This window comes from Phalacrocorax carbo, chromosome 9 (genome assembly GCF_963921805.1).
Source record: "Phalacrocorax carbo chromosome 9, bPhaCar2.1, whole genome shotgun sequence".
Classification (NCBI taxonomy): Eukaryota; Metazoa; Chordata; class Aves; order Suliformes; family Phalacrocoracidae; genus Phalacrocorax; species Phalacrocorax carbo.
The window spans coordinates 2948881-2964977 of NC_087521.1; the positions used below are offsets into that span (position 1 = coordinate 2948881).

At 37.8% G+C, this 16097-nt stretch overlaps 1 long non-coding RNA gene across 1 annotated transcript; it reads right to left on the bottom strand.

The window, feature by feature from the left end:
• Positions 1-9278: 9278 nt before the first annotated feature.
• LOC135314930 (uncharacterized) lies at positions 9279-15852 on the bottom strand. Its single transcript, XR_010374351.1, has 4 exons — positions 15771-15852; positions 12767-12917; positions 10420-10495; positions 9279-9621 (listed from the first exon to the last, which is right to left on the bottom strand). It is a non-coding gene; the product is annotated as an uncharacterized LOC135314930 (long non-coding RNA).
• Between the last annotated feature and the right edge of the window lie 245 nt (positions 15853-16097).

Sequence of the window (16097 nt, forward strand, 5' to 3'; positions counted from 1 at the left end):
GTGTTATTACAACAATATATTAAACTGGAATGTACAAATCTGTCCCTGTGGCTGGTATGCCAAGATAGAGCTCCACAATTTCTGCCTTGCCTTTTGCATCTTTCTCTCTCCAAACAGAGGCAGATTCGGTCATATTTCATTTCCAGTTATGGACTTGATTTGAATTCCAATTTGTTCTGAGAAATCAAACAAGAAGAGCAGAAAAAGAATACAGCAGAGAGCTGGTGTCGCCTAAAGGAGATGGAAGATGTCTTAATCCCATGTTAATCCTCAGGGACGGAACACTGCTTGCGTGAGTTCTCATGTACCTTCCTCAGCTCCAGAGGACACCGGACCCATCTCAGACGAGAGACCCACTGTGGCAGTATCCTGTCCAACCTGTGGCCACGCAGTCCAGTGAAGGGGCGTGTGACTCTCTAAACGAAACCCAAGCATGTTGCATAGAAGAATGTGTCACACTCATTTTTAACTACTACTGTAGGGTTTTAGACATCAGTACACACAGATGCTTGCTGGATGCAAGGATTCAATTTCTCAGCACGTGCTCAGATCCCAGATATTTGCTAGCTTGTAAAATAGCTTTAAAAAGTATTCTATAATTTAATACAGACTGTCAGTGCTGTAGTCCTACATGTACTAAAAAAATCTATTGGTCTGAGTAGAAAAAGATCTTTCAGCAGTTTTGGTTTTAGGTGTTTTTATCACTAGACTTTCATAAAAATGTGAAAAGAAACATTACAGCTTTCTATTAAATTTTATAGAATATCTTTCCGGTAAATAAAACCCCCCACACCTATACAGGAAAAAAAAAAAAAAACCTGCATCTAAATAAGAAGAGTTAGAATATCGGATCTTTGGTAGAGGCCTGGCCAAAAGACCTATCTTCACTATCTGGCCTTCCAACAATTATAGCATTACATGTTTTCATACATTAAAACCAGATCCCTTAATATAAACCAGAAATTACTTCCATGTGTTTCTATATAAAATATTCCCTCTTCTCATGTTTAATAAATTTCCTGTTTGAAGAGATGTAAACTGATATCCTCATCCAGCAAAGCACTTAAGTGCATGTTTAAGCTCATGCACATTAGTAGTCTTCTTGATCAGGGACTAAATGAGGCTGTCACCATTTCTCTCTGCTGGAGTCTTTCCCCTACAGTAAGGTGATGTAGAACTATGTTGAAAAGAGGCGAAGCAAGAGTATTGCCACCATTTAGCGTAGGCCTTATTGGGAACTACTGGTGGAGCAACTTGAGCTCTTCATCGTGTCACAGGAGCGGTTCCCTCTCAGGCCCTGGATAGCTAAAGAAAAACATGAAAATAGAAATCATCCAGAAAAAATCAGCAGTGCTGAATACATCAAAAGAAGCACACAGGTGACTCAGGATGGCCTATCACATCACCCTTCCACTCCCAGTTTCCCCAGAGACCTCAAATACTGGGATTTCATGCAGGGGAAGCTGGTTATGCCTTTTACCGTGATTATCTATGCTTTGGCTTTCTCGCTGAAACATTCTTCTGATCAACATTTTGACTGAAATTAATCATTAAGTTCCTATTTATAATTGTAATATTTTATTCCTCCTCTGAAAGCCACCAGTAGTAGAATGAAACTGAACTTCTACCTCTTTTTATTCCTTTTTCCTGCCTGGTCACCTCTCTCTTATTTTCTCATCTTCCCTTGACTTCCTTCACCTAATACATTATTTTACAAATAATCTGTTCTTTTTCAATATTCTTCTGTCTTTTCTTTCCATATTTCTTTCTCCTCTTTCCTTGTCTTCTTTCTTCCTTCCTCCTTCCTTTTTGATCGTTTCTTTCTCTCCCTCCTTCCCCTTCTCCCTTCCCCTTTCCTTCCTTGCTTCCCCTTCTTTTTTTTCCACTTTCCCCTTTCCTTTTCCCCTTTTCCCTTTTTTCTTTTCCTTTTCCTTTCTTTCTTTTCTACATGTATTTTATCACGCACTTCTCATTTTCTTTTCACTCTCTTCAAAGCCATGATCTTTTTTCCTTCTACTATCAAAAAATAATATGCAAAAGCATATATGTATAAATTAAAAATGTTAAAAATTCATTAACTGAGATAATTTCTGAAGGGTTCATCCTTCTACAATTTCTTCTTTCAGAAAATGACAATTTTCTGAATTGTCATTTCTGACAATTTTCACAACGATTTAAGAAAGCTGAGAAGTAAAAATAAATCGATTGTGTTAGAAAAATACATAGACATGAAGGCTCAAGTTAGCATACAAACACACATAACCACTAAGTAAAATCCTGGTCTACATAACTGCAAGTGCAACATAAATATTTGTACACTCTTCCTGGATAATAAATAAAATGAAGGTTGACGTTCAGCAGTGCTGAATGTCTATGCTTCTTTAAATTTGAAGACATTTGTGTTTTGTAAGAATAAGATTATAAAATTTTCTTTATGTCTTGCACGTGTCACAATAGGCATTGCAGGGGAACTTTGACGTCATTGCTTGAGTATACAAGGCAAAGCCAAAAGCTTGGCTACTGAAAACGTACTTCAGAACTTAGGGTTTTGATACAGAAAAGCAACAGACCAGAAATAAAATAAAACCCCTTGAAATACATTTTTATGGAAGTGTATAAACTAATCCTCATCCAGAATTGACTTAAAATAATCTCAGGACACCTGATGCTGGTTTTGGCAAATTAGACAACACAGTGGGACGCTAGACTTTGCAAATCCCCCATCATACTTGTTTTAGTTTGAGAGACAATTTGCACACAAGCAATCCTCTGGGTTCTCAGTCCATCTTAAAGTGAAAATATCATACAGCTGTATTTTTAAGCAAACAAGGCATTTCAGTTTCTTTGTATGACTTAGAATTCTGAAACTTGAGGAGAAAATAAAATAGCATTTAGTTATGGTGTAACAGAGTCACTGTTATTTAGATGCTTAAATAGCATCCTGTGGTGGCACTGGTCAGCGGCAGCCTGCTGAAACCCTGTGTTGAACCAAGGTGCCCTCTGAAAAGGGAAGCATTGTAAGGAGGCACCACCTGTAACAAACAAATGTTACACGAAGACATACAATTCAGCTTCATTTTCCAAGTAAAAAGGGTTAAGCCTGTACAAGAGCACTGCTTATTTGTAAAATTACATAAGCTGTATGGCTGCTTGGGGGTGAATATAGTCACAATCAACTCAGTACCACCCGAAATGCAGGAGCAAGGTGATTTAGCTACCCAGTTAAAACAAAAATAACATTTAATGTGAATTTGAGACATTGCATGAGATGGCTCTGTATTACAGGACACTTTGAAGTTTATTACACATGTTGCTATTGTTCAATATAACACATCTGTTGCTTTTCTCAAGCATTTTCTCCACAAAATGGATATTTCAAGTTAACAAAAACAAAATCCCATCCAATAGCTAGATAATATCCTAAGAACACAAAGCTCTTCACCTTAGGGACATGGGGGAGCTAATAACTTCACTGCTCTCTCCCATCTGCTCGTCAGCTACCTCTCCCCTTTAGGACTCCAGTAATCACTCCAATTTTGTGTCATACAGGCATATTCAGTGACTTTGTACAATATTCGCCAGAAGCAAAAGACCAAAATATCCAAAAGGGAGGAAAAAAAATATATTTTTTAAATTCATAAATAACAGGAATGCAGCCATGTAAAAGCTATCGCTATCAAACACCATTTCGGTATAGGCTCATTAAAATAAGAAATAACTTACCACTAAAATGACATATTTAGAAATTGTCATGGGAACAAACCCACTCTAAAAGAAACATCACACAAAACCTTCTGAACCTTGTGACTAAATATTCGAGAGCGGCTAAGTGATTTTATCCATAAACTTGGGTATTTTTGCTTATGTTTTTGCAGTGTGCCAGTTTACTGAAGTCTGAAGATCGGGCCTCTTACATCAGCCTACACAAAAGCACCCTGAGGGAGACATCAAGCCACTTCTCTGCTCCCGTTGTCTGAGTCCAAACGTGTGCCTGGCCAACTTTTCAGTACAAATTTTAACATCCTGAAGGCTGCCCTAATTTGTACCCGTTGGCGAGGTTCCAAAGGAGCTGTCTTTGTGGCCGTAGCTGTCAGGGGCTGAGGAAAGCATCAGTCATGACTCCATGCTGACACTGGCAATGAGACAGAATACAGCTTTTTCTGGCTCTTTGCTAGAAGGCATCCCACTCACAATTTTAGGAAAATATCAGATATCAGAGTGCTGCAAAGTATTCTTGATGGCAATATTTCTGGAATTTGCTTTATAAACTCATTTATAAACCTATACAAGTGATTACGGTGTGCATTTACTGTGTATTACATTAACATGCAGATAGTTAAAAATGTACATTGTTAGAAAGAGAAGGGCTGGATTCTGAGGCAGGAGACCTGGAGGGAGAGCAAGTTTTAAAAAATTTTCTTATTTTTCTTTCATAAAATGCAATATTGAAATTTCAGCTTGCTATTTATTTTACATTTATTTATTTCTCTTCATATTTCTTTGTTTTATGAAAGCAATGTCTATGTATCATTAAATAGATCTTCCTTTTTCTATAGACATGTAAGTATAAGATATAATTATAGGGCTGCTTCTGTTGAAGACAGTCATATTTTACACCTTTTTTCCTCCTGCTTACTAGGTAGTGATTTTCTTTCTTGGCCGCGGATTACTCTCTTTCAAATCCATCATTCCCAACCACTCACTGGGTGGAGCACAGCAAGCTTTTTCAATCACTCCTTTTTGCTGACCATGCATATGAGGTTGCAGAACTCAGTCTTGCCCTCGAAAGAATTGTTTTTGTACACTTTTGTTGTAAATTTGAAGTAATACAGTTACAATCTTACATGAAGATACTCTGATTCCAATACCACAAAACTTTTTAAACTTTGTTTGTTTCACATGGAAAGAGTTTAAGCTAAAGCAAGCAAGCACTCCTCTAATAAAAGTGTCTATGTAAGAGTTCAGATGATTTGTCTCCTGTTGAGATGTCCTCCAAGCAGACATAGAAGCAGCATCCAGATGATAGTTTCCATGTTGTCTTAATTGGTTCAGATAACATGGTTTTCTTTCATAATAGCATGTCTCTAATTTTTGTCAATTTTCAAAAGGAAAAATATCCTTTCAGCTGAAACCTCATTATGACTATAAGTCATAAAGTTGCTAAGAACCCTTCAAAAGCTTGTTATAAAGGCCTAGTAAGCCCCAGCCTCTAATAAAATTTCTGTAGTAAATAATTTCTCATATTATATTTTCCATATGCATGACGTACTTTGTATTTTCAGCCATCTAAGGAATAATAACATTGCATGCCATGGTAGTCAGGTGAGGCGACAGTCCAAAGAGCCACTCCTGCATAGACTGCATGGACAGGTACTTGGAGAGGAGATTCACATGGTAGAAAATTAAATAAAAGCATCCTAGGGGAAAACTCAGGTTAGAAAAATAAGATTTTTCCCACCCAACTGGGAAAAGAACCCACTTGTCAGAAAAGGCTGCAAATGAACTTTAGCATCTGAAAGAATAAGCTTCCCTAGTAATTCAGTGACAGAATTACAATGCAGTGACAGGTTCCTATAACAAGTTCCCCAGGGACAGATTATTTTCATGTACATTGAGGCAGTTTAGAATAAAAAAGACACTTAACAAATTAGATCGGCAAACATGGGCACTATTTTTGTCTAGTTCATCTAATCTTTGTGCTCTGTGCGCTCCATTTTCTACTTTCTATTTCAACCCATGAAACGTGAGGGTGAGCAGTGTTAGTTCATAATTTCAGAAATGCTCAGATCATAAAAGTTAAATAACTACTAGAAATGGAATTCTAAGTCTGGGAAAAGGTGGGTAGCTGCTGATGACGTGAATGCTAAGCAAGAAAGTACTCATCATTTTTAAGAGTTCAGGTGAGAGCACAGGCAAACACATTTAAATAACATTAAACAATAGGTCAATTAAAATTTTTTGCTCACCAAGCAATCACAAAAGCCTTTCCTCAAAGCTGCCTTTCTCTATTTTTGACCATTCCATGGTAAAATAGAGATAGCAATTTAATTTTCAGTATGCTTGCAGATCTTCAGAAAGCCTTATTGCTTTTACATCATGCTGCCTCATATAACTGAATATGTATTAACTTAAAAGTCTGCTTAGCTTCTTAGTTGTCATGGCTTTGTTCTTGATCTGTGGAGAACTCAAATCCTTCAGTTCCTACTACAGTTCATGAAAATAAATCTGCTTCCAACTGGATTTGAGTATACATTGCACTTTCTGTGGTCATTTTTTCCTACAAAGGGACACTACAGACATCTGTCAATTTATAGAAGCAGTTTATTAAAATAAGTGAGAGGGAGACACAAAAATGGTATGGGTAAGGAAATCATTTATGAGGTGACCAGAGAACAGCGCTACTTTATCTATTGCAGATGAGAGCAAACACTGAGAAAGCTAATCTTGTGTTCAGCAGTCCTAAACTTCTCTCCTGACAGAAGATTGCTAGATGAGGTCCTGGATAAGGAGTTTTTTTTCTAGGACTGCTATGTGAGGAATTATTCAATTGACATCTTACTTAAAAGACTAACTGGCTCTCTCTGTCTTTTTTTTTTTTTTTTTTTTTTTTTTGCATTCAGTAGACTCCAGTCTAGCTGATTTACACAGATTCAGGCTTCCCCTTCCAGCCAAATTTTCTACCCGGTCTTACAATGATGTTTTTTTCCAAATATCCAGAAGTCTTAAAGGCTAGGTTATATACTACCAGTTTACCCATAACGAGCTCTCATTCACAATGAGGAAACATTCTAGGGCACTGAAAATCTTTTCATATTCAGTTAAACAAATTATTTTTAAAGTATCTGTGATCAGATCAAATACATGATTTGCATCAGCATACTTTTAACGCCCTGTAGAGGTTCCTCAAAAATCAAAACTTTTAATGCCTCTTTATACTTTGGGACATTAGGTGTTTAGAGATACATTAAATACAATTTCCATAGAAACAAGCTAACAATTAATGACATGCTGATTACTATGGTGTAATGGTTTTAGCTGGGACAGAGTTAATTTTCTTCACTGCAGCTGGCATAGTGCTGTGTTTTGGATTTAGCATGAAAATAATGGTGATAACACACTGATGTTTTAGTTGTTGCTGAGTAGTGCTTACACTAGTCAAGGACTTTTCCAGCTTCCCATGCTCTGCCGGCTGCACAAGAAGCCGGGAGGGGAGTCTTTCTGAGCAATTCAGGGGAAGTACAAACAAACTATGTCTTTTATATTCTTTTTCTGATTCACAACTAGTCTTTGACAAATCATCTACATTTTTTCCTTTAATTTTCCTATCTGTATCCTGCAGTAACAGCATTTCATTGCTGCAAAGAATCAAGTACTGTTAAGTGCTATATAAATGCCAAGTGTGGTGAGAAGAAAACGGAACCTGGAATGAGACCCTGGAAAAATAATACCATATGGGCAAGAATGAAAGAATAGAAAAATGAGAGATAATAAAGGCTTAAGAAAACCAAGAAGAAATTAATAACATGTAAGATAATTGCTTTTAATCTGCTTGTTTCCCCTAATTTGTCAGTTCCTCTGCATCAGGAGAAAGACAGGACAGATATTTGGTGAGCTCAAATTGCATTATGAAGCCATACCTACCTGGAGGGGAAAAATGACTCACCAGAATGTACATAAAGTCCTCTAGCAGACGAGACTTCACACACACAGAACTGCTGATGGAAACATTTAAGTGTTTACAGCTACATATAGCAAGATTAATTTCATCTCCACTATAGAGAAGGCTGCCTTTGTCCCATCTTTATGCAAACTGAGCCTGTCCTGATTATAATATGCTGTGAGTAGAATAGTATTTCTAAAAACTGCCACGATTGCTGAGAATTTCCACTGATACCTGGAATTTCATTCATGTTTAGGGTAAATGTCAAATGTTTCTGACAACATTAGCAAGTGGATACCTTAACCCACAACCAGTGTGGCCAACACTTCTAAATAAAATAACATTGTATTTCTACCATTTCCACAGAGAAGGAAAAAGCGTGTCCTCCTGGAAATAGCTCTGTTTTTCAACATTGCACCCTCTGCTTCTCAAAAAAAAAAAGAAAAAAAAAAAGCCAGTCTCCTCTGTTTGCATAGGCAGAATATTTCTTTTAAAAGCTGCTCTTTCCTTGCATAGGGTGCCTCTAAGCAAAAATGATAACTAAATAAATAACTGTGCCTTTTTCCCTTCATCTACCTCTTGCTCCTAAAATGTCTCTTTTTTTTTTTACATAATTGATCAGCATTATTTGGATGAATGTGTTTGCACAGCTTTGGCAAGCAAATGTGTATTTCTTCCTTCTCATGCCGGAAGGAACAGTTTATTTCAAAGAGTTAAACAGCCACAGGGGCCCTTGAGATGTTCTACATCCTCTAGCTGTGGTATGCACTCTGCTAAGCTTTGAACGATAGACTATGCAGCAGCCCCTTTGAGGATATGGCTATGTAAACCATCCTACAGACTCTTTTCCTACCTATACTAAGGGCCTAGTGTCTTCAGGAAAAAAACCTAACGATTCCTGTAATTGGAAAAAATTACTGCTAGAAAGAATCAACAACAGGAAAGGATTGAAATGAATAGGTAAGCCAAACCTGTGCCTGAAATTCCATCATTAATAATATAATTGGCACAAACGTTCTCAACAATGCTCCACTGTTAGTCACACACACCATTGTTTACATTGTTGTGATGCTTAGATTAACACAGATATAACTGTACCTTAAGTCTGAGACGTTTGTGGCATGACATAAGTCAACCTCCTGTCACACATCCGTTTATTTTGCCGCCTTCCAAAACAGAAGGGGCAGTCAGCAACAAAGATGCAGATCCCATACGTGCTGAAGTCCCAGAGCCACATGGGTTCCTTCTGGAAACTGGGATCATTAATTGAAAAAAAGCTATGAAATAAGCCCTTTAAACACAATAGCCAAATTCTTCTCTCAGTCACTAAGTGTAGAGGAATTTTGACTCTCTTTTTTTCAGCTGCCAAATGAAGCCACAGTAGGAGTACATGGTTGGTCTTATGAAAAAGCCAGACACATCTGTACCGGTGCAAATCTTAAATTCACTGAAAAAACACTTTAAAAAAAATATTATTTAGTGGAATCATTCCTTTTTCTCAGAGAATAATATCGCCTGTGTCAGCATGTGTGATGGCTCTGTGTAACATAATCTTGTGATCTTTCCCACTCATTAGAAACATGCAGCCACTTAGAAACAGTAAAAAGTTTAGCTAAGTGTGTGCAGCAAAGATCTAATTTGGACAAGGCATACTAAACCCCACATTTACATAATTAATTTACATAGTATTTCACTCCTGAAAATGATGAGTTGTCAGGCCAGTCACTCTCTGCTTCTTCATTTAAACACAGACAACGTTTCATGACCACAATTCACTAGCTACAACATATCAGGAACATTTTACCCACTTCTGAAAGGATCCAGGGGAAGTTATCAGCTTTATCTTGACAGTCAGGGTATTTTTAAATCTGCCAGTCCAGGCACTTTTCTTAACAGCCAGCTGGTCTCTGTTATTATAAATTCTGATATCCTTTTTTGTTGCTCACATAAGTCTTCTATCCCTGTAACAGAGAGGGGACACAGAAAAATTGAGTCAGGGAAGGAAAACCAATCAAGGATGAAGGTAAACAGCATGGGGAAAAAAGGATTCTTGAAAGGTTTTTCCCTAACAGGGAAGACAGGCATAGGTTGTATGAAGGGTATTGGGGATCAAGGAATTGAGGGATCTATCTGCATCGACTTACTTCTGGATATGAGATATTTGCTATTATTGGAAGACGAACAGAAGGGACAGAATACAGAATCTCTGTAAAATGAACAGACCCAAAGGAGACTGAAACACAGCATTCCAAATAATTTAGGAAAAACAACATTGAGGGCAAACATTTCCTTTATATAACTTGGCAGGCCAGTGCTAAAAAATGAAATGTGGATCTCTAGAACTTGGCAACAGCAGATGGCCAAAAAAGGCCTTGTGTGAATAATATGCAAAGCAACTGGGAGTTTTAATTCAATTTATCACAAAAATTATGAAAAGATTTTCTACTTTGCCAAATTTTAAACTGTTTCTCACATCTGCTTTTCTTCTTTTTTTGTTGCTGCAGTCAAGTCCTTTTAACTTTAATAAATATTGCATACCAAGAACTAACAATTATTTTTCTATTCAAGCAAGATAGAATTGATGGCACAATGCTGAGAATGTTCCCAAATGTCTCTTATTCATTTTGTCAGAAGGTAACTTATGGATAGTGGGACAGCCCTGGAACAGCAAGACTTGGAGAAAGTAGCCTATCTATCCATTATAATCAATAAATGCACATTCCTTGTCACAAAGGCAAAGTTCAGCCAAATGATCTTACTATTTATCAGTCCGCTCAGGTTATCACATCCTTCCTCAGAGTGCGCTAGACCACCACCAGCAATGGAGATACGTCCCTATGAAAGAAAAACATTTTTGACACTTCATTTCTTCCACTTTTCTACAAATTAAAGCTATGATCCTTTTTCCTAGAGAATATATCATTCTGACGCCAAAATACTAAAGAGTTTGAGCAGTCACAAGACTTCTCGCATGTACCCACAGGTTTTGCTCTAACTTGAAACATGCTGAAATAGAAGAGTAGATTAGAAATTGGTCTGCCTTAATGCCTCTACTAGTAAGAGAAAATATTCTCAGGTTAATAGACAATCAGCAAAGTTACAACTGACTAAAACATTGAATCAGATAAACAGGAACTGGCCTAACTCACCTAATAAACCAAGCCATAACTGGAAATTGTGGGGGAGAATTCCAGGTGGAGCTGACCACATCCATGACACAGATCCTGTTAATAGTTTGACAATATTGCCTATCCTGAGACTTTAGTCCAAGCCTGGACCTTAGCAATGCTTAGCTTCCTAGCTTGGTGTGAGGTGTCACTAATGGCCTAGATGTAGTCACCTTCAAACAACCTCTTAGTTTATTTATTCTTAGTGGTGATAAAGCTTTACAAATGACTTGCAAGAACAATGAAAAATGTCCTGTCAAATGAAGCTTCTCAGAGGAGAGGACACTGTGGGTTCCCCCTTGCTGCAGGGAGAATGGACAGGCCTTAACAGAGAATCTGAAGAACAGCTGACAGTGCACCTGAGGCAGTAGAAGACTAGGTTTTGGGGCTTGGGGGTTGCCTCTACCCTAAAACAAAAGTGGCTTCTTCTTCCCTTTTCAGCAATTTTTTAATTACTTTACGTTGTAGAATATAATTTTGATTTTAAAATATTGTAGCTCTTCTATTACAAATGCTATTCCAAGGACAGTAAATCGTTTTCTCTTTGAGCAGTGGGCAGAGCCTAGTACTACAATACAATCACACCACTTAGCCATATTTTATCTGCATATTCTTTATTTTGCCATTTCATCCCCTGTAATATGAATTAGATTTTACAGAAATCAATAGCCTCATGCCATACTATGGACAGTCATGGCAAGATTATGGTTTTTTGCAGAAAGAGTACATCATTCTGTTATTTTCCTTGAAGTTCATCATGTAATGCACTCAGAAGAAAAACTTAGTAATGGAAAAAGGTTAGTATGAAGTTTTAATACAGAAACTTAAAAGCACATTTTTAAGGAAACACTTAAGTGTCCATGAAAGAGCAACACAAACTTAATAATATGCAACCCCTTCTTCTTTCTTTGGGCCTCCCTCAGTAAAAGAGATGTTTGTAAAAGAACTGAAAGTGTGGCAAGTCACCAAAATAAGGCCATTTTTAGGACCTATTGATCAGGAAATTAAGACTTTTTCTGCAGCTTTGCATCAGTTGTGGCGAAAGACTTGGAAATGGTTGTTAAAGAACAAATGGAAGAACAGCCAGTAAACCACATCTTGAATCAAGATAGCCAACATGGTCTTAGGAAGGGAAGGACATGCCTCACTTACTTGCTGGAATTGTTTAAGCCTGTGGCTGCCAATACAAACAAGGGGAATGCTGTGGATACTGTGCACTTGGATTGTCAGAAAGCACTTGCCAGAATTCCTAACTGAGATTACTGTCTAATGTGCAAAGCCATAGTCTAATTTAAAAAGGGCAAAGGGGCCCTCACAGAAGTAAGAGGCTGCCCCTTGGGCAGGAAACAAGGCAAGCCCCTTTAAGTGCCAGGGAGGTTTCTGGTGTTAAGAGTTGGCCTTACTAATAAGCTCATAAATGCTCTGTGAGATGGAATTGATAGTTACTTACACTTGGAGAGAATGAGTTACGATACATCCGGAGGCACAAATAGAACACTTTATTATTAAACATGAAGGCTAACTAATCAAATTGTAATTTTGCTAATTTTGCAAAAGTAGAAGTAAATAGCAAGATTAAAGTATCTCAAGGCAAGGGGCACAGCTGTAAGATCACTCACCAAACCCCTACAAAGTTTATTAGAAACATAGACTTGAAACACAGCAACACAGCTTTAAGCATGGGCCTCTGAGAAAGAAGAAAAGTTAGAGTAACTGTGGACTTGTAAATACCAACATTGTCAATTTACCTACAGAACTGAACAGAAAAATCCAAACTTGGTTTGATCTCAAATGGAAGTTGAAAAAAAAAAAATTTAAGGTGAGAAGAATATTGTGCACTAGGAAAAACAAACTGATTCATTCTTTCCAAAATGTTGTATTTCCAAATACAAGTGGAAAAAAAAGCAAGGCAACAAAGGTATGAAAAATTCTATCTTACCTACAGTCCAATTGAAGCACACACTCAGAATTAAGGAAACACATATCCTCTGCCGTTTTCGTAGTCCCCAGGTGTCTGACTTTATCAAATGTGCTGTAAGGGTTTTTTTATACCATTGGATGTATTTATTCTTCTATCAAAACTGTTCTCCCTGAAAAAAAGTATTTACATATTCATTTGGGGGTGGGGGGGGGGGGAGTACTTACTAACCAGTAGGGAAGCAGCCCTGTCCCTGATTTAATTATTATTTTATACAAAGTACATTTAGTGAATTTAATGCTGACACCTCCAGATTGGACTAGATGTCTTTCTTACAACCAGAAAAATGTGAGGGTTCTGTGCAAACCTCCTCAACAGAGAGGACACGCTGTGGTCTAGTGAACATCAACGTTGGAAGCCCCCAGCATTTTAAGTATCATAACCGCTACTGGATTAAGACAGCTGTCCACTTCAATTCCAGGCAAATTTGGTGAATCACTTCACAGTGAATCACTTCACAAATTTAATCTGTCTGGTTATCATAAAAACCTACTCTCATTCTAACAGAACAGAAAATATGAAACACAATGTGTAAAATATTAGTAATTTTGCAAAGACTGGTCTATAGGTATGCATTTTAAAGATTAATCATAGAAGTCAGGATTTGTGTTTAATTTCTGCAAAATCACCTAAACTTTTGCTTTATCATTCTGTTAAATGAAAAAAGGCTAATCATGAAAATTGCCAGGGATGCTTGTAACGATAAATGAAATAACTGTCATTCTGTAATACCTTTGGAGATCATTAATGGGTCTGTCTTGTACACATTCTTGTAGGCTAATATACGTCTGTGATGTATTAATGAAATGGAATACTTTTGCTTCATTTTAGTGCTTTCTTAAAATAAAAAGCAGCTTGTAAGGCCTGATCCCATATAAATAAATAGAGGTACCGCAGGGGAAGACATTGCCCCCAGTAGTTTAGGAGGATGATGCTGCCATCCAGTACAACTTCTTTACAACATGGGAACACCTCCACTCCAGCTGTCACTACTAATAAGAGGAGGAATTATCCACATTTCACCAATTCTGCAGCCTGATAATAACAGACTGCAAAATACCGGACACAGGAAGGAGCTCTGCGGCAGCTGAATCAGTGTTTTGAGAGTGCCATTGAGTAGCAACTCAGTTCTTCCTAACACAATGGGACTAAAATAAATAGCAGTTTATATCAGTGATTCATTTGCACCTTGAAGATTTCCTTGAAACCCTCATGTCTCCTGGTCACACCCAGCCCTTCTAGTTCAATGACCCTATAAAGAACTGAAGTTATTGCCACAAAAGTCTGTGGCTTACTTCTCAATGCATTTTGCACAAATTTGGTACCGCCTTTACCATGCCAAAACTACAAAACTAGAATCAGGGTAAATCAGCAGTAGGTATTCAGGAACTAAATGCAAACATCACGGGTTTTATCTTTATATTATTACCTTTTTTCACATGCAATCAACAACGTGGGCATGCAACCTCATGTTAAAATAACTTTTTGCAGCACCAGTTTTGTTTTTAAGTTGGGACTTCTGTGTCAAATGACAGTGAAGGGATTAATTTAATGAATGAAAGACAAATTGATTTTCTGTGCACTATAGAAAATACCAGCAAAAAAGGAATGATGTTTGTAGAACAGAGAAATGCACAATTACACATACATCACAAAGTGATACAGTGTTTACTATTTTTTCACTGAAAGTTTGTCATAAATCATGGATGAATGTAATTGCAGCACTGTAATTACAGTACTGTACTTTAGAAAGGCATGGCACTGTGATAATTTAGAGATTACTTCAGTAGTAAAAACCATGGAAAGCTATATAATTCTAGAGCATCAGGTCAGCAAATGCAAAAATGGCAAAAGATGATTTTAAGAAAGGTTTTTAAAAACCTCAGTGGGATAGCTGTGAATCCAGATTTTATTTAACACAAACCACTAAAGCCTGGGGAGAGAAGGAGTTCCTCAGGATGGCCCTGGTTTTGGCTTGGCACTTGCTGTTTGCATAAGGCACACGGAGTATGTGTTTTGCTATAACAAAAATGAAGCTGGCAAATATTTTTTACTAAAAACGGGAGAGAAGAAGATACCACATTTAGGGTCTATATCTCAATGGCTGGGATAATGGAATCAGATAAGTGATCATTGTTTGAATCAGTATTTACAGCACGCAGCAAATAGTAAGATACAGGCAAATGGCAAATTAGGGGCAAATCATCAGGTGACCCCCCCACTCAAGAGAATTTAGCTTAGCATACTGCATGGTTCTTCTCATGGCTACACAGACACATACAGAGATAGCCTAGCCTATATGTTAAGTGTCATATATACATTATAGCTGTGGGCATTATAATTTAAAGCACAAGGCTGTAATTTCATGAAACAGCTGGTGAGAATGCTACACTATCTCAGGTATCATTAAGCTAATGTTCCAAATTAGCAAACGCTATTACTCTTACATTGGTTTTTTAGCCCTGTTAAATTGTCACACAGAATGATGGCAGGTACCTTCAAAGAAAGGAGTTATTGTTTAATTGTTTGTAATTAGCCAAGCACAATTAACAACTGTTCTGATCTTCACTAAATTGTAGTCAGCTTCTCATATTTAGTGCAGTATCTTTACAGGACTTTAAATTGTTAGCCCTGCATTTCCTGCCACCCCTGACAGCTCAGAAAAAGTGCATGTGAACCAATGCTGGCATGGCTCCAGCAGCGTCTCAGCCCTGCCTGCACGCAGTGTAGGGTAGGGCCTCACAAAAGGAGGCTATCCGCATGCTCCACGCAATCACTACCTACTCAAACCCTCCTTCCCGCCAGAAGCACCAATATTACAGCCACATCCATCTTCAAAGGGATGGGCAGAATGCATCCATTAAAAGTAATTTTGTCTAGACCTGTTTGTTTGACATGAATTGTTAGAACTTAGTGCTTATCTCAACCAGTTCAGCTTCCCTCCTTACAGGATTAGGATACCTACCTTTACCTGTTGGTATAAACTCTCTTTGAGAGCAAATCTTTATCTTCTTACGTTGTTTCAGACACAGCGACAAGGACCTGAAGGGTAGGTTTGAATGTTAATAGAAAGAAAATGAAGCTTTGAAACCCTGTAAAATTGTGTTTCCGATGTACCCTGCATTTCATGAGTGTCTGCTGTAACAATGAGCAGATCAATCCACTTCTCCCTTCCTGGATGCTGAGAACTGAGGCTAGCTAAGCTACTGCCTCCTGGACGGACCCCTGCAGGGCTCCAGCGGTCCTCTGAGCCTTGTGACAGTGACAGCAAAGCAGTTCATTGGCAGGCAAA